Source organism: Ambystoma mexicanum, chromosome 12 (assembly GCF_040938575.1).
Source record: "Ambystoma mexicanum isolate Mex_15411 chromosome 12, UKY_AmexF1_1, whole genome shotgun sequence".
NCBI lineage: Eukaryota > Metazoa > Chordata > Amphibia > Caudata > Ambystomatidae > Ambystoma > Ambystoma mexicanum.
In genome coordinates, this window is record NC_090936.1 from 870,621,372 (window position 1) to 870,646,383 (window position 25,012).

Consider the following 25,012-nt stretch of genomic DNA (forward strand, 5'->3'; position numbering starts at 1 on the left):
AACTATTGTTATATTTACCCATTTCTCCACCCCAACGTCGAGTCACCGAACTTCCACACTCGACGCCGGCCTGGAGAAGAATTCCACCGTCGACAGCTGCACGACGGATTTGGGCCTCGGAAGGCCTCCGGCTTCGGCCCGGGCCTTGGAAGGCCTCTGGCCTCGGCCCTGCAAGTAGGGAGAGTGGGGGGTGGACATACTCTACACTCTTTTGGTATATAGGTACATTCTTATATATTCCTACACTTATTAGACCACTGCCACAAGGTGCGTATGGAGGGTACCCCTTTCCAAATTCTGCCCCAAGTGCAACCATAAGTACCCTTGGGTCGACAGGCACGCCACGTGCAATCTCTGCTTGCCGAGGGACCACCCCGAGGTGAACTGCAGAGCGTGTATTAGGTTTAAACCAAAAACACTTAAGGACCGTTCGATCAAGCGTTGGGCCCACCACGACAGGCGTCGGGAGGCCATGGCAGCGAAGGGCGCCTTCAGCGAGGGCAACGTGGCGTCAAGAGACAGCCGAGCGCAAGTCCCCGACCTAGGAAGATCATCCGGCAGAGCGGCTATGGGGAAGACCCCCGGCGGCACAAGCGCTACCCACAGCACTTCCATAAAGCACATGAAGTCCAACCGAGACTCGACGCGCACGTCGAGTTCTCGGAAAGAGACACATAGAGAACGGTCCGAATCGGTGTCCTCTGGGCGTTCTTGATCTAGATCGCTGCATGACTCCAGGCAATCATCCACTGTTGCCAAGAGTGCCTTGCTCCCCAAGGTAACGGAGTTCGATCGTCGGAAGACGAAGCTGACTTCCATCCCCAGACCGCACTCCAGGAGTCGGCGCCCGCAGACCGCGTAACGGCGGCTCCCGAGTCCCTACCTCCACGTTCTAAGGATAGGGACACTACCACGAACCTCGACGCCAGGCGTCGGAGGGCTCTGTAGGGGCGAAAAAGCAGGGAAAGCACTCTTCCGCCCACGGGGAGGGGGGAAAACAACAAAGGAAACAGTATCAGCCTCCTTACACACCAACACATTTCCACTCCACATAGACAGACCAGTCCCAGTCTTCTGTCATCCCAAGGACCCCTGCTAAAACCAGTAAGTCTAGTCAGGATAAGGCGGAGAAAGTCCCAGAAAGGGTCATTCCCAGTTCTAGAGAATGGTCTAGTGATGACCTATACAGGGTTATGTCAAGGATGTCATCATTGGCAGATTTTTACACAAAAAACCCTCAACACTTTCTCTCCTATACTCCCGACGGGTCAGCACCCTCAGGCTCTAAGGATCCAATACCTCCAAGTAAAAAGTCCCGGTTTGAAACACCAACACTGTCTTCGGACCCCTTCTATGTACAGCCATACTCTCAGTATCAAGGAGAGACATCCTTTTGTGAGGATCCATATTTGGGCATGTGGAAGAGCAAACTGGTACGGGCTACTATGGGGATGATGAGGACCAAGAAGAGGAAGAGGAAGACCCTGAAACTTAGTGTAGATTCCCTGGTAGAGAAGGAACCCCCGGTTACCGACTCCCCTGTCGACAACCAACCTCTCCTGAATGAAGTTCTGTCTCGAGCAGCAGAACATTTCCACATTGACACCCAGGGTGCTCAAGAGGAGAGGGACTTCGCCGAGGAGTTAGTGGGAGAAAGGAGGCCTGTTGCTCAGGCCATCCCTATCCTTAAGTCTATTCAGAGAAGAATACACCCTTCACTTGTAAATCCTAACCTCACCAGGGCAGTGAACCCCAGGATTGAGAAACCTTTCAGGGCAGCCCAATCAGACCCACTGTATATAAGGGAACATCTGAAGCCGGACTCCTTGGTTGTTACAAACACCCGCAAGAGGGCTGGAACACCCTTGTCATCGTCCGAGGCCCCTCCCGACAAGGAGAGCAAGAAACTGTATGGTTTGGGCAGGAAAGTAGCCTCCACTTCCGCCTACCACGCAAGGATTGCCAACTCCACCACCCTGTTGGCCAGCTACAACTGCCATCAGTGGGAAGAAGTCGCGGCTCTCAGACTCCGCCCCAGAACCCTTAAAGAGCCAGTTGGCACGAGTTTCGGCGGAGGGAAGAGCCGTGTCCGGTTACATTCTAAAAGCAACCTTTCATGCCGCGGATAACGCCGGCAGATTGATAGCAGAAGGAACTGTTATCAAGAGACACGCTTGGTTATGGCAGTCTGGATTCAAGGCTGAAACTCTAGCATCATTGCGTGATAAACCAGTGGAGCCGGATCTGTTGTTTGGTAAGGCGGTCGAGGGCGCGCTGAAAAATGCCATGGACGAGTATGAGGCACTCAAATCCCTAGGCCAACTAACCAATAAACCCCCTAATCGGAGAGGGAATGGCAATTTTTGTCGCCCACGCGGCCAAAATTCCCAGAGAGGATCTAACTATTCCCAGGGGCAGGGTACACCGTGGAACAATAATAACCAACAGTCTACCCAGGGTTACGGCAGGGGTAATAAAATAGGACGTGGTAAAGGTAGAGGCAGCCCCAGTAGAGGAGGCGGCACACCTCCACCAAAACAGTGACGCTCCGTTCAGGGTCCCTTCTCACGCAACCCCAGTAGGGGGACGCATTTCCAACTTCACCCAAGCTTGGGAAGGGATCACATCAGACAGATGGGTGCTGTGCACAGTATCCGCAGGGTACAGCATAGATTTGTTAGAGCGTCCCCGAAAACCATCCTCCACGACAAAAAATACATTATTTGGACCACCAGAAGATCCTCCTCGAGGAGATCGTCAATCTGCTAGCAAAGGACGCGATAGAACTCGTCCCGGGACACTAGGTAAACAAGGGTATTTATTCAACTTACTTCCTTGTGCCAAAAAAAGATTTAACAATGCGCCCAGCATTGGACTTATGGCCTGCAAACAAGTATGTCAAGCCCCAAAGGTTTTGCATGACTACTCTCCAGGAGGTAATCCCTCCCCTAAAAAAAAAAAAAAAGGGTATTACATGGCAACATTGGACATGAAAGATGCCTATTTTCATATTTCCATGTTCCCAGCGCACAGAAAGTACTTGCGCTTCAAGGTGGACAGTCGGCACTACCAGTTCAAGGTACTACCCTTCGGGATAGCTTCGGCTCCAAGGGTATTCACCAAGGTACTGGCGGTGGCGGCAGCACACCTACGCAGGGAGGCAATCCCGGTGTACCCTTACCTGGACGACTGGCTCATCACGGGGAGACCCCAGTAATTTGCAGAACAAACATTCAAAGGACAATCGACCTCCTCTTCGAATTGGGCTTCTCAATAAACAAGAAGAAGTCCAGTCTGGTGCCAAGCACCTCCAAACAGTTCCTAGGAGCTATCCTAGACACTCAAGAGGGGTTGACCTTTCCTTTCGAAGAAAGAATTCGGAATATACTGCTTCAAATTCCGCAATATCAGTCCGGTCGCCAGATAACGGTACGCAAAGAGATGCGTTTGCTGGGCATGATGGCGTCATGTATTTACCTGGTCCCTCACGTACGCCTGCGCATGCGCCCCATGCAGGAATGGTTGGTGAAACAGTGGTCTCAGGCAAGTGGTCAGTGGGACGATCTAGTGGTCGTTTCGCCAACACTTGTACAAAGCCTTCACTGGTGGATGAGAGAAAATTTGTCCAAGGGGAAACCCTTTTACGATCTGGAGATTCAGGCGGTAGTCACAACCTATGTATGCCTGACGAGGTGGGGAGCTCACCATCTCCACCACACAGCTCAGGGTCTCTGGTCTCACTCAGTGGCAAAGAATCACATCAACCTGCTAGAGCTTCTGGCAGTATTCAGAGCGCTTCAAGCGTTCGAGCCCTACCTGCTAAATCTGTCAGTGCAAATCCGGACGGACAGCACTACAGCCATGTTTTACCTGAACAAGCAAGGAGGGACTTGTTCGCCAAAACTGTCCAAGCTTGCCCAGAAAATTTGGATATGGGTACACGGATGGAACATCTTCCTGTCATCGCAACATGTTCCAGGGGATCTCAATTCTCTAGCGGATGCTCTGAGCAGAGATCCCCTCCCAGAGGACCACGAATGGTGTCTACACAGAGAAGTTGTAGAAGATATCTTCTCTCAGTGGGGTTTCCCCACTATAGACCTATTCGCCACAAGCGAAAACACAGTGCCCAGGATTTGCATCCAGGTTCCCCCAACCAGACTCCCAGGGGAACGCCCTGTGGATGAATTGGTCAGGAATGTTTTCGTACGCTTTTCCATCAACTCCTCATCAGGAAGGTGGTCAACAAGATGAACAGAGAATCGATGACGCTCGTCCTGGTTGCTCCCATGTGGGCGAGACAACCATGGTTCCCACACTTACGCAGATTAGCGGTGTGCGAACCCATCAAACTTCCGACCTGGTACAACCTACTGCCCCAGCACCAAGGTCAAACAGTGCATCCTCAACCCAACTCAATGAACCTGGCAGCATGGCTCCTGAGGTCATAGCGTTCGGACATCTCAATTTACCACAGAGGTGTATGGACATCCTAAAAGAATCTAGGAAGCCAAACACAAGCACTGCTACTTTCACAAATGGAAGAGATTTGTTATCTGGTGCCAGAATAAACAAATCAACCCAGTTGATTGCACTCCTTCCACTATTGTTACATACATGCTCCACCTGCTGGATGCAGGACTGGTTTTTAACTCGCTGAAGGTACACCTGTCAGCATACACCACTTCCCATAACAAGGTGTCGTGGTGGAAAGCACCAGTAGTTAAAGCCTTGATGGAAGGAGTAAAGAGACTTCACCCTCCTATTACAAACCCACCACCAGGATGGGACCTTAACGTGGTGCTGTCTAAACTCATGGGCCTCCCATTCGAGCCCATGCATAAAAGCAGTCTCAAAGACCTGACTTACAAAACGGCCTTCTTAGTAGCAATTACATCTATAAGAAGGGTCGGTGAAATTCAGGCTCTGTCAGTGCAAGATCCCTTCTTTACTGTCCTGAAAGATAAACTGGTTTTACGCGCACACACCCTAGGTTCTCATCTAAGTTTATTTCCAAATTCCACGTGATCCAGTCCATCGAGCTTCCGGCTTTCTTCCAAAATCCACAAAGCTCGGCTGAGGTGAAACTACACACCCTAGATGTGCATAGGGCGGTCCTCTAATATGTAAACAAGACCAGACCGCTAAGGAAAACAGATCAACTGTTTGTCTCCGTAGCTACAGGCAGAGAGGGGGGATCACGTCTCTAAAGGTGCCATCTCTAAGTGGATTATTAACTGTATCCAGCTGTGTTACTCCCTTTCTGAAAAAACTCTGCCTTTCACGCCGAGAGCCCACTCTACAAGAGGCATTGGGGCCACTCTGGCTTTCATTGCAAATGTACCCCTTGACACCATTTGCAAAGCAGCTACTTGGAGCTCTATTCACACTTTTACTCAGCACTACTGCATTGACACCCATTCCAAGACACTTACACAAGTGGGGCAAGCGGTTCTAAGACACTAATTTGCTCATGACCCTTCTCACATCCCACCTCCTTCTTCAGGTACTGCTCGCTAATCTATGCACAGCATGTGATCTAAGCAGATTCCACAAGCCTCAGAATGGATACATTACTCACCGTAATCGTATTTCTGATGCTTGTATCTGCTTAGATTCACAAATGGAAGAGATTCGTTATCGGGTGCCAGAATAAACAAATCAACCCAGTTGATTGCACTCCTTCCACTATTGTTACATACATGCTCCCCTCTGAGAGAAGGCGCATGGATGCTTGTAGTCTTACCTTTCAATCTATCTGCTTGAATTATCTGTACTACCGCTACTCCTCATGTCAGAAAAAATACAATCTGAGGGTCCTAGACGCGTGAAGGATCATGGGTACAGTGGACGTCACACTAGGGATAGTATTACTGGCACGCCCTGTGTCGATGGCCATTTTTGAGTTTCGAAAAACAAACTGTAATACTCCGCAGCTTCCACTAGATGTCGGCCTATGCACAGCATGTGAATCTAAGCAGATACAAGCATCAGAAATACGATTACGGTGAGTAATGTATCATATATATATTATCAATGTTCGTTTGTCCAAGTTCTTCACCAATTGCTTTGAAATTTTGACACAACGTTGCATTTGAATACGCGTGTGTTTTTATATACCTACCATACATAGATGTCACACCTGTGACGGGTAACAACATGCTCTTTCCAAAAAACGGTGGTGGTCTGTTGGGCGTAAAAGCAACACACGCTATACTAAATATTTTATGATTCCATTTAGAATGGCTCAAATACGTGCAGAGCGACTTGCAGCCAGACTTCAGGATGCACTGTTGCGAGCACAGCGATCGTGTTCTGCAGCTGCAGATCTGCTCCGTTCTGAACAGAATGAACGTGACAGGCTGAGAGTGGCTAAAAGAAGGCAGCGAGAAACAGCAGATCAGCCTCAAACACGACTCTGTGCTCAGCAATCACACGATTACAACCAAGCTGATGATTATAGTTTGAGCCGGCATGTTCTCATCGGCACTATGACTGAAGTGTGTCCTTATTTCAAGGCTCTGAAATTTAATGGAGAAACGAAAGGAATGTGTTGCACTGCCGGGAAAAATTAAACTGCCTCAACCTTGAGAACCGCCAGAGCCATTAAAAAGTTTGCTTGCTGGATATATTGCCGCATCAAAGCATTTCCTATCTAACATCAGGAAATACAACTCATGCATCCAAATGACATTGTTCGGGGCAGGAATCTTAACGGCTCAATTCATGGCAACTTGCATTTGCAATCACCATCAACAAAGCTAAAGGCCGATCTTTACAATTGTGGGGTTTAGATCTTGACACGGATTGCTTCTCCCATGGACAATTATATGTTGCGTGTTCTACAGTCGGCAAACCAGACCATCTCTATCGGCACAGACAATGGAACAACTTAAAATATTGTCTACCCACAAGCATTGTGAAATTAAACATATTAGAAACGTGCGCTTTCACTTTTCTTTCTTTCCCATTTAACCAGACGGAGCCACAGCAACACGTGGCCGGGGGGGGGGATATATATATATATATATATATATATATATATATATATATATATATATATATATATATATATATATATATATATATACAACCGACTGTCATAAAATATATGGGTGTACAGGGTACGCAAGTGTCTCGGACTTAAAGACACTTTTTTTTGTTTCCTATTCCTTTAAGGAATGTCAGTCTACATCATGAATGATTGACATGTGATTGATTTTGCCTCATCCCTACTGGCCTTTATGAGGACATTGACCTACAACTATGGACTTCGCCGTACTATTAAATAATGGAAGCAAACTAAGCTGGATTAAACCTCATGCACCCCTAATGCATGACGGACTCTTCCCCAGCCGAAGGCTTTTCAGCATTCTATGGCTGTTATGAGTTCCCTATATTGTAATACTATAAACCTCAATAATACACACTGTGTCGACTTCTGAATGATGAAAAGCAGACTCTGGCATGTCTGACATGTGACTGACTCTGCCTGTCTGGCGTGCAATCTTACAATTCCACAATTCAACTTTACTAATTTGATCAACTTCAGAAGGATGAATGGCTGAGTTCTTCTTGTCCCGATTCAAACGGGGGTCGCGGGAGTGCAGTTTACACCTGCATCTCTGCAGTAGGTGCATTAATCTACTGGGATCTTTTTGCAGCATTGTATGTACTGCAGTAAGATCTGCACAGGGCTCCCTTTCCTCTTCCTAACCCCTTGCCACCATCACCCACTGATCCCTTCCCCTGAATTCTTTCCTCTAACGTTAATTTTCCTGATGCGTTTTTAAGATATTTTGTGTTTTAGCCCCTTATCTCACCCACCCCCCTGCTAATCAGATGTATGGCTCTTTATAGGAGATTTGGGCTGGCAGAAAAATCTGCAGGAGCCTGAGAATCTACCAGAAACTCACTAGGAGATTTGCAGGATTTAGCGTATCACTTTTAGGAAACCGGAGCTGGGTTAAATGAGAGGTTTCCTTTATTTGACCAGCAGCAAATCATTTGATAATTGTGACCTCAAGCCTAGTTTCTCTGTGTTGATTAAATTGCTTTGATAAGCACCAAATACGTCAAACCTGTGATTTGTTGTAAAGGTATTTGTTTGACATGACGCTTCCTTTTCTGGGGAGTGGGGGTAGTGTCCTCTTTTTAAAGAGGACATAAAAATATTCTAATAATTATTTAATTATTGTGCACGGTCTGCTGCAAGGTTGAAATACCAATGGAAAAAATATCTGACAACATACTGAGGCGTGCATTGGAAAAGAAAAGTTCCCAATATGGGAACTCGTGTCCCCTGCACACTATCTAGGGTCTGGAGAGCCAGACTAATACCTTTGGTAATAATTTTAGTATTTTTTGTTAAACACATTATCAACAATGTTGCATGGTGTTGGAAAAAGCCCAACGCGTTTCGAGTAAGAACTCTTCTTCAGGGGCATAAATGATTCCATAGACAAAATGCATCTAAAACACATTCAGTCAACTTATGATTACTTGGTGTCTATAATTGACACTGTCTCAAGATTTACTGAGTTGCATGTTTTTTTAGGTTCAAATCATTACTAAGAAGCCCAATGTTACAATGTAAGCATCTGTTCTCAAGCACCTATTCACAACCAATGAAAACAGTCTATCAACCTAGAGACCTGAAACCATTGATTGTGATCCAACAATTATATCTTGGGGCAAATTTATCAGCTAGAGACTATCTAGAGTATTCTCAGCAATATTTTACACAATTTCTATTGTTGTACTTCTTATTACTAAGGAACATATTATTCATGATTGTTCTGCTTGATAAAAAGAGAAGGGGTTGCTAACCTTGTGATGCGTAAAGAATTGCTTCTGGTACAACAATGGATATTGGCATCCGATTAACTGAATAGTTGTCATAGTTGATGTATATGTGCTAATGGGTGTCTAATCGGTGTCTTATCAGAGTTATGGATAGTACTCTTACCCACTAATGTGTCGTCAGTTTAAATAAACAGATGTCCTGGCATCTGATTGGGTTCAATTTCACCACCTCTCTTCTGGTAACTGGAGACAGTATCTTCCTTAAATTATCACCAATAATTCTACATGAAATCTGGAAATATGGACGGAATTTATATTAACTCGAAAAGATATAGATCACTGGTATGGTTCCCAACTCTTCCTGACATTCCAAAAATATTTAATGAAAGGGGCCAATGACTTACTTGTATTAGCTAAAGGAACTGGTGACTAATGTAGTTTGCCTATTTATCGTCTTAAGATGGCCTCCAAGAAATGTAGTGGGCTGTGGATAGAGGCTAAGGATCAGCACAACATTGGCGGATTAGGAATCTGGTGAAAGCAAGGATTAAATATTTACACGCTGGTAAATTTGAAATTTCGATCGTCAGCAAGGAACGGGGTAGAAATATATATATCACAATTTACTTGTTCTAGTTGCTTGCTGTCCATGGAAAAGGATCAGAAGCCCTGCGTAGTGATGAACAATCCAGAACATCAGACTCCATTTTATGTTCTTGGGCATGTTTTATATACGCTACTTGATCGTGATGTCACAGCCACACATGCACGTGTGACGTCACTGTTTCCCCACTGTTTGCCCCGCTGTCGTTATATATTAAAAACCTGGCGGAATCATTGTCTTTCTTGTCTTCTGTCTAGTGATACTCCCTTAGGGATGTCACCATGAACTAGTCTCCATTCTAAGAATAAACAGTCTTTTTACAGTGAAAGTCAATGATGTAATAGCGCGCATGCGCGACTTACATCTTTATTGACCCGACAAAGATTGTATTAATATTCTTATTCAGCTCAAGGAATAGGTGACTCAAGTGACACGCATGCGTGAATGACGTCATCAACAATCTGACAAGTCTTTCATGGTTTTTCTGCTCCATATCAATTCCTGTTGTTGAGCTTGAATGTAAGTTAACTAAGTGTAACCTCTGCTGTCCGCGAAAGAAAATGAGATTTACAAGCTAATTGTTAACTCATGCGACTAGTTGGCTAATCTTATGTGTAGCCACCTATTGGTAGAGATGACCGGATAATGTGAATAAGCAAGCTCATTATGTAAAATGAGCTCTATGTAACCTGAGTTGGAATAGTAAGATTGGGTTGGTATCTGCTGATGGTATATGGCCCGTCTACCTAAAAGCCAGCAAGGGAAGATGTCAGCCAGATGTTTGAAGTTAGGTGGACTAATCAGGAAGAGCATGGATTAACATAAGTATAAACACATTTTTCCATAAGTGTTATTTATGTGCCAAAAGATAAATCTATCCTCAGCATTTCAATTTTACCTATATGCAAATACTAGGTACCAATTCGGGTTTAGCATAAACTACAGTTGAACAGTATTTGCTCTTTCAAACAATTAGTAATGACCATTCCTACAATTGTTTAACACATCAATGTTGCTGTCCCCTAACGGGTTCACAGTCTAATGCAGATTGATGTAATAGAGTACACATTTGGAGAAATTACAAATGGCATTCTGTTGCAAATTGGAAGACTTATAAACCAATTCTCACTAAAAAAAAGGTTAAAAAGGGGGAAAAAAGGGAAATGCACTGGGTGTTTTTTGAAAATTCAGAGGAATGGGCCTAGGTAGTAATCTTCGTTTAGTCCTAAGGGTGTCTTGGCATCCAACCTGTGGATCCACAACCATTCCCGTTGTGCCAATATTTTGGGTAAGTTGCCTCCCCTTGGCAGAGGATGTACCACTTCCAGAATGGCTCTCGTTTGCAAGATATTATGACGATTGTCCCTAAAGTGGCGGAACACTGGTGATTTTATGTTATAAGTCCTGATCTGTAACTTGTGCTCAGTCCACCGATCTTTGGCTCTCCTTGCGGTTTTCCCACATATTTGCCACATGGGCAGCGTATGGTGTATATTATGTTCTTGGTGTCACAAGTTGCATAATATTTTAGGGGGATCTTTTTACCAATATTCAGATGCCGAATATGGTCACCTTTGATCACATTAGAACAATGTTGGCAATGTAAGCATGGAAATGTGCCAAATTCTTGTCTACTGAATCCTCTTTGTAGTGTTTTTTCAGTCATCAGCTTTAATAAATTTGTCACGTAGGTTGTTTCCTCTTTTGTATGCCAGCATGGGTGGCTGAGGGAAAAGACGATTAAGGTTTGGGTCAGATTTTATAAAGTCCCAATTTTTGTTAATAATTCGTTTCATTTGGAAACTTTGACTTGAATGCTTGAGTGTGCAAATCAAGTTTGATTTGTCTCTTGCAACTTTAGCTCCTAGTAGATCATCACGGTTCTGTCCTTCAGTTCGGAGTATAGCTTTATTGAGGATTGCTTCTGGAAAACCTCTATTCAAGACTCTTGTTTTCATAGTATAGTATTCATCTTGTAATTTCCCTGCGTCAGATGTCACTCTTTTCAATCTCAATAATTGACTATATGGTAGATTCTCTTTCAGATGTTTTGGATGAAAGCTATTGTAGTGAAGAGAACTATTCACATCTGTGGGTTTTCTGAAGATGGTAGTGTTAAACCCAGTCTGTTAGTTCGATTGTCACATCCAAGAAGTTGATTTTTGGTTTCCCAATCTCAATGGTAAATGTAATTCTTTATTACATTGGTTGATGTATTCCCATAATTGTAACAATTTCGGCTTCTGTTCCATCCCAAATACCAAAAATATCATTCATGAACCTTAGCCAACTTTTAATCTTGTTCCTCCAGTGTTGATGTTCCAGGACAAGGGTGTTCTCAAAGTAATACTTGAAAATGTTAGCATACAAGGGAGCTACTGCTGAGCCCATTGAGGTCCCTGAAGTTTTTAGGTAAAATTGACTGTTTAACCGAAAGTAATTATTGTACAAGATAAGATGTTTATTAGTTCTATTGCAAATGTTTTGTGTATGGAGATTCCTTCTGCTCTTAATGTAAACCATTCCAGAGCTGTGATGCCTTCATCATGAGGTATGGACGTATAGACTGCTGACAGCCATAGTGAATAGCATTAAGTTAGGAGAGTCGATTAACAGGGATTTGATGGTTTGTAAAAAGCGTGTTGTGTCCTTTAAATAGGTTATCTTCTGTACCAAAGTTTGCAAGGCTGTGTCCGGCTATACAGCTATTGGCTGAAAGATACTGTTGGTACCAGAAACTATGGGCCGTTAAGGTGATCTGTTGTACTCTTAATTTTGGCTAAGCCGTAAAAGACTGATGTCGCTTTGTTGATCAGTAATTCTTCTGTTTTTTTCTGATATCCAGTCTAGTGAGCTGGCTTTGTCTATTACTTGTTTGATCAAGTCCATGATCATGTTAATGGGAACACTATCCAAAGGTAAGTAAGTATGACGATCATTCAGTAGTTTTAGACAACCAGCATTATATAACACTGTGTCCATCTGGACCAGGGGTCCGCCTTTGTCAGCTTGTTTAATTCAGCTAATTCCTTTATGATTTTCAATTGGTGTTTTCAAATGTTCTTACCTCTCGTACTTTAGTCTTCTTAGATCTTTTGTGGTTTTGGATTTCAATAAATTGATCAGGGGGTGGTTAACCTGTGGGTCGAAACTGCTTTTGTTCTTCATTTCCAGATAGTGTTGAGATTTGGTGCTCGGTATCACATCTTCCAGATTTTCAAAGAACACTGAGATCCATCTTACGAACCAATTTGAACAAGTTGATTTCCTCTTCAAATAAACTCGTGTTTGATGGTAAAGGAAATTCCAAGGTTTAATGTGTCCATTTGTGATTGTGTCAGTTGTTTTGATGAGATGTTGTTCACTATAGGTGATGTTGTTTGTTTTTTTGCCTTGGTTTTCTTTTTCCCCTCGTCATACTGAGGCCAAACACAAAATGAGAATGCTTTTCCCCCTGAAATGATCTGCAAATTCCATTGTATTCTATGCTCCCTCCTTCATATTATGGAAAATAGACCTCCACTTGAAAATCTAAGTTTGGAGGGTAAAACCAACACTTGTTCCATAGAAAACAATCTCTGCTTTCTAAATAATACTTTTAAATTGCTGGTTAGCCTTTTAAGTCTTTTCTTCCTGCACAATTGCTACCTATTAGTTGGTGTCTTTGAGGTGTTTTGTACTACATTGACACCATTGTTAAAAAAAGTTATCTATTAATGGAAAATCATTCATCGTGAAACTTTCCTCTTTTATTTCCGTATCTTTGGCCACACGTTTGTGCTACTGGAATTCCCACATGGTATGGTGGAATTCCCACATGGTATGGGCTTAATGATATTGATGCCCAGGATTGAGTATAATTGTTAGGTGAACAGGTGCAGCAGGTTATTGGGATTGGTTTCAGTACAACAGGGGTAAAAAAAGACTGTTGGTTTGTGTTGGGAAGGGGGCAGCCTCAACCCACCGGCCTAGGCCCTTCAGAGTGAGGTGAGATGCATTTGAAACACTATGATGGGGCGGTGAGTGGACCACCTCCCAGTATGAAAAGACCCCACTCCAATATAACTAAATATAGTGTAATATAGAGCCGCATTTCTATTTTGCGTAGATATTAGTAACCATAGGTAGAAGGGAAGGCCTGTGCAGTAAATGCAGCATTGCATGCATTAGGCCCAAATCGTGAGAAATCCCCAGCCATGCCTGAGCTCCCATGGGGACAGCCCACACCCCCTACCACCACAACGCCTATTCTTGTTCTAACAGTGTTGCAAAGATGCTTGAGAGGAATGTCCCCTACAAGGCTTTGATCACAGACTAGCGCCTGGGGTGCATGCTATGCTATCTCACACTGGCCAAAGCAATATAACTAACTAAAACTTAAGACCCCTGAATTCCATGGCACCAGGTGCCCCTTGATCACCCACCCCGAAATAAGTCTTGAAATGGTCAAAGAGGATGGACAGGGCACACTGTTGAAGCGATTATCATGTGATTTGTATTGCGAGGTGCTGGGAGTGATAAATTATAGTTCAAAACGAGGGTGGAGACCTTGGAGCTGGAATGGCACGTAAGGGAGTGAGTCAAATGTGAGTGCGTGAAGGTTGTGGCCCAGAACCTCCATTTTGCCCGTCTTGAGACCTGCCAAGTGCAGTGTGAGTGATAAGGTAGTCGCATGGTAGGAGTATAATTAATTTGTTCATTGGCCTTCAACATGAGAAGATGATGATCGCTGCAGCAACCACGTGACAGAAGACGGACGGATTGGGCTAAAACCAATGGCCTGGCATCCCTTATGGCGCAGGCGGATCCTGTATAGGCGCACACCAACCAGCCGCACAGGATTTTACCCTATGTATTGCATCATGTATGACACTGTTTTTCTTCAGAAGATTTTGCTTGTACTATTTTTTGGCAGAACGTTCTTAGCAGTAGAGTTCTTTGCTGTTGCTCTCATCTGCGTGTGAGATTAAAACTTTATCCTTACAAGATCGACTTGAGCCTTTCTTCCCTAGCAGGTTGTATTCTCTCTGGTGTGAGCATTCAGGGACTTGCCTTCAATTGGTGACCCTGACGGGATCTCCACACCCCCCTTTTTTGCAGAGGCTTCCAGTTTGCTTCTCCAGAAGGAGCCGTGCCCACCCACAGCAATCGGTCCCAATCAAACACGTGTTCCGAGTGGTTTAGGAGGAGCCATTTTAAGAGAAGTCCTCTCTGCTTTTTGAGCACGCACATGTGAGTAGACTCTTGTAAGCGATAACAAGTAGGGGACCGATGCATGGGGAAGTATGAGAGGTGTGAGCAAGTGAAGAGCAAGGTTGTTAATGTGATGTGGGTGAGGTTGGGATTATCTGTTGTTAAAATTTGTACTAGGAAGAGAGTGGTAAGGTGCCCCTCCTCGGAAGGGAAGGGAAGGGGATGGAAGGTGGTACCACGAGATAGTATACTTTTTTTTTTTTTAAACAACTTTATTTTCAAAGGAGGCATGAATCAAATAAGTTATACTTTGTTCCATAATTCAGTGCCAACGACGACAATCTTATTCCAACAATATCAAGAGCAAAGGAGAAGTCTCCAATTTTCCATAATGTTGAACCCCCAACCTCCCCCTGTTCCGATAGTATATTATTTAAAGGAGGAGTATAGAAATAAAACTAGTGGTCTCTTAATAGGCCTGGAGTAAGTAGTGGTTTGTTATTTTAGCTTTATTTTATCGCTTTATATTTGTGTTTTATTGGATAAAGAACAGGCCCTAGAAGGAGCAGAGTAATTGTGTGTGTTGCAGTGTGGTGTGGCATTGGATGGTTTCGTGGAGTGGTGTATGTTTGCAAGGAAGGGGGGCAGAAAAGGGTGGGGGTTGGTTTTTCTTTTTTGGTCACAAGCAAGCGGCAGCGTGAGCGCTGCACATTAGCGGGACTGCGGGGTCTGCAAGAGATAGACAACACTAGCATGGGGGAGAGGCACACCAATAGAACACATGAATAAGGCCTGCAACTGTATCGTGACAGGGTGGAGAAATGTGAGCAGTGGATTGTGGAGACTGGAGGAGTGGGATGCTCTGCCCATGGCCAACGAGAGCATCTTGGAACACATGTCCACATTTTTAATAGCTAAATATAAGGGGAAGCATATACAGAAGAGAAAAGAAATTCTATATCTCTGGCAGATGTTCAAAGATGCAGACGATCATGGGAACAAAGTAGAGGTGCAGAGACAAAGATGGAAAGTGCAGGAAGGCAGAAGGAGATGGCAAGGCGCCAGTGGAGTATGGTGGTTTATATCCCTTGACAGCATATCCTGCAGAAGGGTACACCAATACAATCTTATGTACCCGTTGTGACTGGGACCCCTACTGCTGTAGTAAGGACCCCTTCAGTACTGGTAACCCCGCAGACTAACTCTTCCCCCCACCCACAAACGCAAACTTACCTAAGTATCGGCATCTGCGGGTGTCGGGTCAAGAGAGTTTGAAAACAGGTTGGCGGCTTGTTAACAGAATTGAACAGGGCACAAGAATCCTCAAACAAGGCGAGTGAAGTGGGCACCCCGGAAGATGGATCATGAGAATGGAAACTGGGAGATTTCTTGTTTAGAATGAATCGGGGAGGAATAAATAAGTATGTGTTGAAAAAGAAGGTGGAGGTAAGTTGACATATTATGGATGAGATGAGGGGAGGATGGTAGTGGCTCGTTCACTGAGGACCAGGGTGAAGAAGAAGAAAGGGGTGAAGTGGCGGATGAGATACCCCCCTGAGCAGTAGCCACGTGGGGGAGGGGCAGGTTGAGGAATAGGAACGGCCTGATGGCGACAGTAAGAAAAAGGAGAAGTGTGAAAAAGGGCATGAGAAGTGGGGTAAAGATGCAGATTCCCCTAATTCATAAGGGGGCGGGATGAACACAGTATGTGCCCTGGTCCCAGATGGATAAGAATAATTTAATTCAGACCCTCCCACCGCTCGCAGCAGGGGCGACCAAGTGGAACTATGAATTTGAAAAGCAAACGGCAGGGGTGCCCCTAGCAATAGGGGATTTTTAGAACTTGATGGTTGCTATAATTGGGGACCAGGGTGGGATGTGTGGGTTAAAATGCTAGTGGCCTTGACACTTCACCTGAAGTGGATTTTGGAAGACCAGACCCCGCAGATCATGCTGATCCTAGTTATAGGAATCTTTTGGGAAGGGTCATTGGTTTTATGGATTGGAAGGCAGCTTCCCCAGGTTTCGACCAGGATGACATGACAGATATCTTGAATGAAAGTCCTCTCAAAGATCCTGTTCTTCCATTCCATAAAGCACTTCAGAAGAGGGTGATGGTAAATTGAATTACTCCTGATTCTAGTAAATAAGACATTTGTACTAAAATACAGGCCATCATTATCAGATCCGGAATATCTATCTAAACCTCCCTCCCCTGAAAGTCTAGTGATTCAAGCTGCAACCTCCACTAGGCAATCAGCTTACCCATCAATACCACCAGACAGGGATAATTAAAAAAGTTGATGTTTGGGCCCGGAAAGTTTTTACTTCGGGCAGCATGGCCCTTAAATCCACTAATGTCACTAGCACTCTAGCAAGATTTACATATACCCTGTGGACTGCATGACAATCACGGCTGAACGCTTCCCGGAAGGCGAGGAACGGGATGGTTTCCTGGCTATAGTAAAAGATGGTAAAGAGGCTATGGAGGAATGTCTTCAGTCAGGACTGGACACTGCGGATAGTGTAAGCAGGTCCATGGCATCTAGCACGGTCCAACGCAGGTTTGCATGGCTAAGGAAATCTGTCTTTGCACCTGATGTAAAGTCTAGATTTCTTAATATGCCCTTTGACAGCTTGAGGTTGTTTGGCCGCAAGGCGGACGAGAGCTTGGAGAAGCGGCAGACCTCAAAAGCGGCAGCAAAGTCATTTAGCGCTGCTATAAAACAGCCTCAACAATACTCTAACGCAGGCTCATCTTCCTGGAAGAGTCGCCCCTTTCGCTTCTACTCCTCTTTTTGGGAAAGGGAGGGAGCATACCAAAACCCTTTAGTGGTGGTAAATGGAAAGGTGCTAGATCAGCCACAGCAGCGGCTACTACCTCCTCAGCCACTGCAAAGCCAATTTGAGGTCTTCACCCACAAAACCCCGGTGGGAGGCAGAATCACTTGTTATCTGGACGAATGGCGGGGCATTACGTTGGATGCCTGGGCACTAGAGATAGTGACCCATGGTTACTGCCTTCCTTTTCATCAAAGACATCAAGATCATCCACCGAGTCAGCGCTGTAAAAATGTCAGAACCACTCCTTGTGCAGGAGATTTTAACCCTGCTAGAGAAAGGTGCAATAGAACATCTACCTGTAGCGGAGAGGAACAATAGTTGGTACACTCCTTTATTTTCTCATCCCCATAAAGGACGGAGGATTGAGACCCATCTTTGACTTAAGAAACTTGAACAAGTTCCTCAGGAAGGACAAGTTCAAGATGGTGACCCTTTCTCAGATCTTCAGGCTCTTCAGCTTCAGGACTGGCTGGTCTCATTGGACCTTCAGGATGCTTACTTTCATGTACCAATCTATCTCAAGCACAGAAAGTACCTGAGGTTCGCAATTGGTGGTTCTCATTATCAGTTTGGGGCTCTACCATTTGGGCTGACCTCCGCCTCGAGGGGGCTGAGGTCAGCCCAAATGGTAGAGCCCGAAAAAGCCTGTAAGCTTTTTCAATCTTCTTTACAGAGACCAATGGTGTGTGCACACAGTTTTGCAGGACTTGTTTAAAAAGGAAGACATTTTGACAAACATAAAACCTATGTTTCTTACTATTGTTTCCACGTCTGACAGTTTGCCAGCAACCTAATGGGTTTTGATTTTTTCGCAAGCATTATTTCTTTCACTGGGGTCTTCAATTTTGTCAAGTCAACTGCCTTCCATTTCTGAAAGGGCATCGGATACCAGGATGAGGCAAGTGCAACCTCCAGAGCAACTATAGAAGCCAAGGTGCAAAGTCTCTGCAAACCGATTTACACACCAATTAATCCTGCACAACCCTCAGTACAAGGACTCACAATAGTTGGTGTGTGTGCCCCTTGCAACCTTCGGGATATACTTTGCAAGCCTTAATCCACCTCCCATTAATATGAAACCCTGGTGTACCTGTACTGTGAAGCCCATTAATAATAAATATTAATATTACTACTAATAGGTTGCTGGCAAACTGTCAGACGTGGAAACAATAGTAAGAAACATAGGTTTTATGTTTGTCAAAATGTGTTCCTTTTTAAACAAGTCCTGCAAAACTGTGTGCACACACACACCATTGGTCTCTGTAAAGAAGATTGAAAAAGCTTACAGACACATCCGATGAACCTAGTAATGGTAAACCAAATGGGAAATATCAACTGCTAAAGACAGGTCCCGAGCTTGTTTCTCAACCCAACACCTTTACAGGTTCTTTATATACATATGCTGCTATGAGGATGTTTTGAGTGTTCCGATCTTGAGTACCGCTAGCTTTCTGGGGACCTGCAAAGCCTTTCTATGTTTCGGGATCTCAGTAAGGAAATGTGATGTCTGGTTTTCCTCACATAAAATCTCCTTTTGCGTCTAAGCCCTGGATATTTTCTATACTCCATTACTGCTGTCGCTGCCACACCATGTTTTGTTTCTGCACCTAGCCATCTCATTGAGAATCTTTTTATGCCATTAAGATCTCTACATGCAGTTCATGTCTAGGTATGGACTTTTTGAACACATCCCATGAAGTAAATGTATGTGCCTTCTGCTATTACCCTTGCACTACTTTGTTGATCTATTGCCCTTGAAGGCACGCCCCTGCACGCTCACACCAGAAAGAATACAGCCCGCTACGGCAAAAGGCCCAAGACACACTTGCAAGGATAGCAAGTATTTATTTCTACAAAATAGAAATGCATCAGCAAAGAACTCTGCGGCCGCCGAAAGTTCGGAGTTCCGTAGGGACGTGCAGCACATTATAAACACAAAAGATATCACTAATGATGTCATGACAAATAGTACAATTCTACAATATGGATTGGAGCGGCCCCATACGTGTAGGGGCCTGCTCCATATGGGATTCCAGGCCATTGGTCCATCTATTTCCATTTGGGCACTGCTGGGCTTGTCATCTGAGGTGAAGTTGGCTAAACAATTGGCTACTAACACAATGTTATTTTATCTTTGCAACAAACACCTAGAAGATACAGTGGTGGGCTTGTGGGGAGAGCCGAGTTTGCACTAACTCGCATGCTTCACTTGCTTCTCAGACAGTTCAGCAACTCCCAAGGTCCTCCACTTTCGTTTTTGGCTATAATTTGTTGCCACCATGCACCTTGCTGCACAAATCATGTGACCCATTTTATTAGGGCACGATGGCTTTGCCTGCTGATCTTACTGATTTATTGAGGGGTTTACAGGTATACAAGTTTTATGCTCTGTGGTCTGGGTTTGGATGGTCCTGTGGCATACAGGGGTCGCGGGATGAGACAATTGCAAAGCTCTATTTCTTGTGGGGGATCATTGGGGCAGGAGGGCCTTACTACCTGTTCCGTGGGATGGCACTGTCAAGAGGCGCTCTGCTCCCTTCTCATGACCTTGCAGGGCGCATTCTTCCCAGGGCCTGTAACTTCTGGGTCAATGGAGGATCTTTTAGACTCTGAGATCTGGCATGGTTAGGCGGGGGGGGGTGGTTGGACGCACTCATGTAAGGGATCTAATAATAGCACATATAATGTTATCCACTGCGATTGGGCCTCATTTCTAAGATGGCTGCTGTTGGCCAAGATGGCATCCACACTTACATCTGCCATATGGCTTGTAATGCATGCACTAAGGATTGCGCACACCCTCCTCTATGTGCACGACCCTCCCCCTGCTCCATGGATGCGCTCTATTGGCATTTAGTTTTTGTTCAGTATCGCCTAGGGGTGTTGGAAGACCCTCTCTCCTTCCCAACATTCCCCCCTTTCGTTAATCCTAAATGAACATTGACCGCAGTGTCAGTGGCAGCTAAGTTCCAGTAAATATTCGCGCAACCCACTCCTTTGAACACTCTAAACTTTATGCTTCCAAATATGGTGTGGACCCGTCCCTTGGAACCCATGCTCTGCAAACATCTTGCAAACTCGCTCCAGACTTGGCATATTACTCTGGGGTATAAATCATGTGAATAAAATCCCCAGCCAGATGAACCCAGTGCTCTGTATAATTCTCAGGGTCAGGTGGGGGTGTGGTGACCGTGCCACAAGGACATAAGGGATTGGAAATTCTCTATCATGCGTGATTTGATTGGGTCGTCTGTCTGGGTACCGCTATCTGTGTACCACAATGTGCTTTGGTTGTTCCCCCCAATTGAGACCATCATTGCGCTACTGGGCACTGCTTTGGCACAACATCGGAGTCCCATTTGGCACGTGCACAAAATGACCAGGATGAAGACTGACGGTTACTCGCATTTTCACACTCTTCCCCCAGCCAGGATGGAGCCCAAGAGAACGTCTGATGGAACCAGTCTTTATTTTGCATTCCAGCTTCTTTCCTCATGCGCACTCCCTGGTTGTGCACAGCTACGATTATGTGTGACAGAGTGCCATTCAAAGCATCTTCGGGAGGCATGAACGTGCAGCAGGAATCCCCTATTTTTTTGCACACTCCTCCTTCCATCCATTGCAGTAAGCATATCTTGGACGTAGTGGCTCTGCATCGTCCTAAGCCTCAGGACGCAGAGGTCCACTTTGATGTTGAACCCTGGCGCTGTGTAGTTGGCCAGCTGTATTGGCTTCTAGCAGACCATCTGCAGCCATTTAGCATTGGCTGTAGCTTGCACACCAGGCAGGAACAAGGATGCAAAGAAAGTCTTTGTTTTGGTGAAGAGCCTGTATTTGTCTGTCATTTCCTCGAGTAGGTTTGAGTCCTTGGACACAGAGTTCACGCTTTTCTTCGTAGTGTTAAACCCTTTTCTTTCGCCAGAAGGGTGTGGAACTCTGGTGCTGGCAATTGTGTTCTTGTTTCTTCTTCAGAGATGGAAAGGTGGTAGGGGCAAAAGTCTGTCGGCCCCCCTTGTAGATGTACCTCTGGGATTACAATTAGGGCTGAGTGCTGTGAACAATAGCCCCTCCATGATGGGGGGAGGTGCAAGTACACTTGTCATCACACACCCAATAGTAATCCATCACTGCCGATGTGCCTTTCTTGATCAGGAATGAGCAGTCTTATTGCAATCTTTGTTGGACCCTACAGATATCGTTCCAGCACTGTAAAAGCAAAGTTTGTATGTTTCCTCTGTGTGCACCTTTATCGGTTTCTCAATTGCTTCAATCCATGTTAGCTTTGTGATGTGTTTGGTCTAGAACGGTGCACAAACTGCTTCCACCCGGGCCAGGACCCCTTCTTCATACCCCATCAGACCCTCTGCTATGCAGCTTACTGTTTCTTGTTTGTGTATTCTAGTCATTGGATTATTGTTGCATTGCAGGCGATCTGGATCAACAAGTTTGAGCCTTACGTTGTGTGCCTGGAAAGTGCTCCTAAGCCTACATAGTGCAAGATGTACTAGGCATTGTGCCTCTGGAGTTGGTACTTCTGTTGCACTAGAACCGTGGGTGCCCCTGACACATGTGGTATCAACAAACGTAACAACTGCCATGCACTTTGTTCCTCCCCACTGAGCTCATGTCCGTATACCAACTATTAGACATTTTGGGTTGACTCACATCTTCTATGGCGTCAAGACCAAGCCTGTGGTAGGCGTCGTATTTTGCCATTCGTAAGTTTGGGTGCACCTATAATAACAGTACTAATATTATAGGTATTTCCCAAATTGTTTGTACACAATTGTTCGAATGACCAAATTGACCGAATATCAAGGCTCCGAATTGACCTTTGCACAATTGACCATATATATATATATATTGTGGGTTGCGGGGGGTTTCCCCCTGCATATATGTAACAATTGACCTTCACAATTCGGTCAATTGTGCAAAGGTCAATTGTAGTTCGAACAATTCGTATACAACCATATTATCTACATGGGCCAAGTTTGTGTTAGAAAATCTTGGAAACAGTAGGGACCTTGCAATATATTCTAATAATCCAGTACGAGGGGGTACATTTTTGTCATGTACTGAATTGTTGATATGTTGATGCGTAGAGTTGGGTTTAGGGGAAAATAAATGTTCAGTTTCAATTTGTGTGTGTGTTTTTGATCCATTATTTACAGTGATATTGTAATTCATTCCTCCCCCACCCCCCTTATTTTATATGCCCTTTTAATATAAAAGAAGTTCCTACATAAATCCCTAAAATATAAGCATTGAAATGGTAAATCTACCTGCTATAAAATGCATTGCACACATAGAACTATGAAAACCTAGGCACAATCCTATAGTTACTTTTTTCTAACATATAAGTTATTTGAGAGCAAAGGATCCATCTTTGTGAGAACCACACCTGCCCCTGTGCAAATGTGTTCAGCCCTCCCCTCAGCACCACTATCGGGAACTAACGAGACATCAGTAGGGTTTGGCGGGAAACCTATAGTGACTCTGATAAGTGGAGAAATGGAAGCGGAGATTGAAAGGGTCAGGTGGGATGGTAAATGGTTGCTAACAGAGAAATGTCCCGAAAACGTACTAGGTATCGATTCTTTAAAAGCACTATATGCTACCATTTATTGTTGTCCGGTTGAGGCTCGCATGACTATTAATGATCCAAAGAACCGCATTATAATGAGTCTTATTAGACCCTTACTAGTAGAATTGCAGAATTTACCGAAACACTTATGGGCGGCACATAGTAATGATGTAGGAACTCTGCTAATTGATCCAATTATGATCAAATTGAAGGAGAACGCGAGACTCCCCAGAGTGAAACAGTATAAGATATCGGTTGAGGGGGAGGAGGCACTAATCAGGATTGTGGGAGATTTGGTGAACATAGGGGTGGTAGAAGAATGCAATGATCGCCCTTGCAACTCCCTGGTGCTTCCGGTCCATAAAAAGGGAGACCCTGCCCTACAGGTTTATTATTGATTTGAGAGACATTAATAAAATAGTCGCCGTAGTGCCTAGTATTGCTAGTGTTTTGACCTTAATACCAAGTACGGCTGAATGGTTCAGTGGGATTGATTTGAAAAATGTATTTTTTAGCCTGCCCATTGCTCCAGAGTTCATTTTTGTTCATTTTCACTTTGGGGCAACGGCAGTATTGATTCACGAGAGCTCCGCAAGGTTACACGGAAAGCACAGCTATTTTTAGCTAAGCATTGAAAGCTCAGTTAGACGAGCTCATGCTACCAACAGGGACATCCCTGGTCCAGTATGTGGATGATATATTGATCTGTGCAGAGTCAGAAGAGGGATGCAAAGAAGCAACTGTCTTGGTATTATTTCATTTGGCAAAACATAATCACGAGGTGGCCCTGGCAAAGATACTGTATGTACAACGGAAGGTTGACTGCTTGGGATATGGTTTGTCAAAAGAAGGAAGGTCACTGACAGTCGACCACATAGCACTGGTGCAATCTATGCCCTGTCCCAGAATACACAAAGAGCTACGGAAAGGGTTAGGGGTACTGTCGTATTGAAGACATTGGATACTTGAGTTTTCTGTAATAGCAAAACCATTGTTAGTGGCACTAAAAAGGGAAAAGGAAGGTGAAGCCTTCCTCTGGACGGAAGAGATGAACGGGGCATATGATGCATTGAAAAGTGCTTTGTGTAACGCACCAGCTCTGGGGACACCCGATTATGGGAAATGTATTTATTTATTTGTGGATGAGGTGGATGGGTGTTGTCATGGCCACAGGGCAAGGACCACAAGCTCCACTACATAAAGGGTCCAGTTGGACCCAGTTCTCGCGCCTTTGGCACCAGGCTCATGAGAAAGTGTGCTCTGCACACTTTTATTCTGGTGCACGTGCTATTTTATCCCCTACAGGGCCTCCACGTGCCTCCAGGTTAGGCGTGGCCATAGGAATGCATTGGGCTGCACGTGCAGCATCTTCTGTAGCAGCATAATGCTCACCGCCGCCTAAAGCGCATCTTACCTGATTCCATCAATAACCATCGCCTGAAGCGCATCCTTACCTGATTCCAACAGCAACCGCAGTCGGAGCGCATCTTACCTGATTCCATCAATAACCATCGCCTGAAGCGCATCCTTACCTGATTCCAACAGCAACCGCAGTCTGAGCGCATCCTTACCTGATTCCAGCAGCAACCGCAGTCGGAGCGCACCCTTACCTGATCCCGACTCCAGCCTCAAACACTTACTCGGGAGGCCATCTCCAGCCAGCATCATTGCAGTTCCTGGCATCCTTCATCCGCTGGCATATCCTCGCATAACAGCATCCCAGTCCGAATTCGCTGGGCCATCCCTGCAAGAGAAAAGGACCAACGGTTAGAAAAAACTATAAAAACATAACGCTAAGGTCACACACAAATCAATCCTCGCGCTTGTCCTAAGGATCAAATTTACCACTTATTGGGACATCGAGAACTCTCTTCTCCATCGGGGCTCGCTTCTTGTACCGCGATTCCGCTGGGCCTCATATCACCTATTGAGAAAGCGGAAAGACATTACAAGATACGGACAATCGTGCGAAAAGACATTAC

General features: G+C 44.9%; 1 protein-coding gene across 6 annotated transcripts in view; it reads left to right on the forward strand.

Annotated features, from left to right (window-relative positions):
- The window catches only part of FRS2 (fibroblast growth factor receptor substrate 2), a 620,941-nt gene that overhangs the window by 58,061 nt on the left and 537,868 nt on the right, over positions 1-25,012 (forward strand). Inside the window, exon 2 of one of the 6 annotated variants that reach the window (XM_069629346.1) lies at positions 14,510-14,641. The exons of the other annotated variants lie outside the window; for them this stretch is intronic. The gene's annotated coding sequence lies outside the window, so the exon portion shown is untranslated. The remainder of the gene's footprint in view (positions 1-14,509; positions 14,642-25,012) is intronic. 6 annotated transcript variants of the gene reach the window in all.